Here is a 4,425-nt window from a genome sequence, read left to right as displayed (position 1 = left end):
TTTCAATTGTGATCGCTTCCTTTTGCACCTATTTCATGTATAACGCCTGTGTTATCCATTCCTCCATCTCTCACTCCATACTACGTAACCGCCTCAACAACGTTACCATACTCTTAGAAATCCCTTCCACAATATCATCATCAAATTTCTCATATCCACATTACTTCGCTTTACAAGTACGCATTCCGTCATCGATTTAGTGTTGAATCCTGCCTAGTCGTCGAATATGGAGTGTCTAGGAAATCTGCTTTCTCAGATCGCTAGGCAAACAATTCAAACGAATGGTATTAATGCGTTTTTTTACGAAAAGTACATGATAATACGTAACTTTGAGAAATATACAGATGTGTCGCAAGCAAAGGGTGACGTAAACAATGAGCACGTTTCTTCAGTGTAGAGAATGCTACATAATACAAGCGAAATGACTTGTCTTGACGCTATTCTTGAACTGGGTAGCGGTCAGTTCTCTTCACACAGATGCCGTTGCTGTCGCGTTCTCGTTCTGAAGAGGTGTCGGTCAGTGTGCAATTCGCTGACGTCTTCTTCACCGCCCTCTCTACTCGATCGTTCCCGACAGGCGTTCCGGAGCTTCACTTTACCCCGTAACACCTAGATGTAGTTGACTCTCACAAACTAAAACTAAACTCCTCCCGAACAGGCCGTGAAAACCAAACGGTACAGACCGGCCGCCGTGTAATCCTCAGCCCATAGGTTTCACTGGATGCGGATATGGAGGGGCACGTGGTCAGCACACCACTCTCCCGGCTGTATGTCAGTTCCCGAGACCGGAGCCGCTACATCTCAATTAAGTAGCTCCTCAGGTTGCCTCACAAGGGCTGAGTGCACCCCCCCCCCCCCCCCCTGCCAACAGCGCTCAGCAGGCCGGATGGTCACCCATCCAAGTGCTAGCCCAGCCCGACAGCGCTTAATTCCGGTGATCTGACGGGAACCGGTGTTATCACTGCGGCAAGGCCATTGGCTGGATGACTCTCTGTTTTAGTCATTCATGAGCAGTGTACAACCATCTCATCACAAACATCCCCAAATAATTAATAATTTTTTATATTTTAACCCCTTATTCTGAGCTCTATTACTATTGTATGAAATACGGTTTATTTAAAAAGAAAGAGTTCAGTAGTTGAAGACTTTCTCAAATTCAGCTCAAACTCCGAAGAAACCAATAAAGAAAAGAAAAAACTGTAACGTACAATACATTTAATATAGAGACCGAGCACATTGCTATCATCGCTCACTGCAGCTGACGGAGCCTATTGTATCTGGATGTACTTTTCTCCAATATCTGTGTTTTTAAAACCACAGTATCCACATCTACACGGATACTCTGCAAATCATATTTAAGCTCCTGCCAGAGAGTCCATCGAACCACCTTCAAAATTCTCTATTATTCCAATTTCGTATACCGAGTGGAAAGAACGAACATCTATAGCTTTCCGCACGAGCTCTTATTTTTCCTCATTTTATCATGGTGATCTTTTCTGCCAGTTTAGGTCGGTGTCACCAAAATATTTTCGCAATCGGAGGAGAAATGTAGTGATTGTAATTTCGTGAGAAGAATCCGCCGCAACGAAAAAAGCATTTGTTTTAATGACGTCCACCCCCAATTTTGTATCATTTCAGTGACAATTTTTCTCCTCTTTCACGATAATACAACACGTGCTGCTCTTCTTTGAACTTTTGATGTACTCCGTCAATCCTATCAGTAAGGAACAAACACCTCGTAGCAGTATTCTAAAAGAGGACGGACAAGCGTAATTTACGCAGTCTCCTTAGCAGATCTGTTACATTTCCTAAGTGTCCTGCCAATAAAACACAGTCGATGGTTATCCTTTTCCACAACATTTTCTATGTGATCCTTCCAGTTTAAGTTGTTCGTAATTGCAATTCTTAGGTATTTAACTGAATTTACGGCTTTTACATTTGACTGATTTATCGTGTAACCGAAGTTAAACGGGTTCTTTTTAGCATTCATATGGATGACCTCACACTTTTCTTTATTTACGGTTAACTGCCAATTTTCGCACCACACAGATATCTTTTCTGACTCGTTTTGCAATTTGTTTTGATCTTATGATGACTTTATTACTCGATAAACGACGGCGTCATCCACAAACATCCTAAGACGGCTTCTCAGATTGTCTCACAAATAATTTATATAGCTAAGGAACAGCAAACGGCCTATAACACTATCTTGAGGAACGCAAGAAACCTCATCTGGTTTTGCTCGATGACGTTAGTTACTACGAACTGTGACCTCTCTGACAGGAAATCACGGACCCAGTCACACAACTGAAACGATATTCCATAAACACGCAATTACACTACAAGCCGCTTATGTGGTACAGCGCCAAACGCCTTCTGGAAATCTAGAAATACGGAAACAATCTGAAATCCCTTGTCGGTAGCACTCAACAAGCGAATAAAGAGATAGTTGTGTTTCCCAAGGCCGATTTTTTCTAAATCCACATTGAATTTGTGTCAATAGACCGTTTCTTCCGAGATAGTTTATAACTTTAGAACACAATATACGTTCAAAAATCCCGCTGCATATCGGCCTTAATCATATGGGACTGTAATATAGTGGATTACTCCTGCTACATTTCTTGAATATTGGTGTCACCTGTGGAGCTTTCCAGTCTTTGGCTAGGGATCTTTCGTCGAGCGAACGGTTGTATATGATTGTTGAGTGTGCAGCAACTGAATCTGCATACTTTGAAAGAAATCTAATTGGTATACAGTCTGGACCAGAAGACTTGCTTTTATTACGTGATATAAGTTGCTTCACTACCCCGAGGACATTTACTTCTGCGTTACTCACGTTGACAGCTGTTCTCGATTCGAATTCTGTCTCCTTTTGTGAAGCCATTTAAGAAGGCTGTGTTTAGTAACTCTGCATTGCCAGCACTGTTGTCAATAGTATTTTCATTGCTATCGCGAAGAGAAGGCATTGATTGTGCCTTGCCACTAGCATATTTCGCATACGACCTGAATCTCTTTGTATTTCCTGCCTGGTTTCGACACGAAGTTTCTTTGTGGAAACTGTTATAAGTATGTCGCACTGAATTACGCGCAAAATTTTGAGGTACTGTAATAGATCGCCAGTATTAAAGACTATTCATCTGTTTATATTTGGCACGTTTATCTCGTTGTTTCTGCGACAGTATTCTGGCATCGTTTGTGTACCAAGGAGGATCAGCTCCGTCGTTTATTAATTTATTTGGTAGTTATGTCTCAACTGCTACCGACCATATTTCCTTGAATCAAACCACATCTGATCTCAGGAAGGCATGAAGAGAATTTTTATCTGATTTTTTGAATAGATAGATTTTCCTTTTGTTTTTGTAGGTTTTGGGACTTGTAATATTCAGTCTCGCTACAGAAACCGTGTGTTCACTAATCCCTGTATTTGTATTGATGCTCAGGTTTATTTTTTGATAAGAGGACAAGTGCGTCTACACAACCCTTTACTATTCGCGCGAAATAATTGTCAGAGAATGCCCTGAGCACAATTTCAGACGATGTTTTATAGGGACATCCAGAATTAAACATGTATTTTCGCCAACATATCGATGGTAAATGAAAGTCAGCACCAAATATAATCTTGTAGGTCCAGTACATGTTTGAAATCAAACTCAAGATTTCCTTGAACGTTTCAGCAATTATATCATTTGATTTGGGAGGTCGGTGAAAGGATCCAATTATTATTTTATTCTGGTTGCCCACACTAACTCACAGGAACTGTCTACTTCAATTTCGCGAAAAGGTGAACTATTTCTAACAGCAACAGACACGCCACCGCCAGCCGTGTTTAGCCTATCCTTTCGGAACACCATTAGGTTCTTCACAAAAATTTCGGCTGAGCTTATCTCCGGCTTTAGCCACATTATGACAGTCACATATCCCCTGCATGGTAAAGAACTGAGCTCGCATTACGGAGACTCAGAGTACACGCACATCAGGGGCACCCATTCCTCCTGATCGTGCCAGTGACTGCAGGCCACAAAGAAATCATACATTATGACTAAGAATACCTCTATTACAGTGATCCAATAACCAGTACAAAAGACCAATATTTATAGAACGCAGGCACCTTCTGTACAGAAACAAATAACGACTTCATTCCTCCTATTTGTGCAGCCCTTTTGCAGGTACAGAAAGGTGTTAAAAGTGAAGCCTTGGAAATACGCCAACCGATAGTCTTCAGCAATCTTTAATGGAGAATCATTGACTGGTAAAGTCAACTAGAAATGTGAAATTGCCGCCAGCGTCCTTTTAGTAGTTGGTGGTCATTGCCTGTAAAATATCCTACTGCAGATCCGGAGTTCTCGGCACAATACCATTTCCTTGGCAGTACCCTAATATCTACCTTCCTCCACCGTATACATATATGACTGTAGCTGTGAACAG

At 41.5% G+C, this 4,425-nt stretch overlaps 1 pseudogene; it reads right to left on the bottom strand.

Annotated features, from left to right (window-relative positions):
* Positions 1-862: 862 nt before the first annotated feature.
* On the bottom strand, positions 863-980 carry LOC126337404 (5S ribosomal RNA; annotated as a pseudogene).
* Positions 981-4,425: the final 3,445 nt, after the last annotated feature.

Source organism: Schistocerca gregaria, chromosome 2 (assembly GCF_023897955.1).
Source record: "Schistocerca gregaria isolate iqSchGreg1 chromosome 2, iqSchGreg1.2, whole genome shotgun sequence".
In the NCBI taxonomy this organism is placed as follows: Eukaryota; Metazoa; Arthropoda; class Insecta; order Orthoptera; family Acrididae; genus Schistocerca; species Schistocerca gregaria.
The sequence above is the reverse complement of the archived record's forward strand: the minus strand, read 5'-3'. Positions and strand labels throughout refer to the sequence as shown.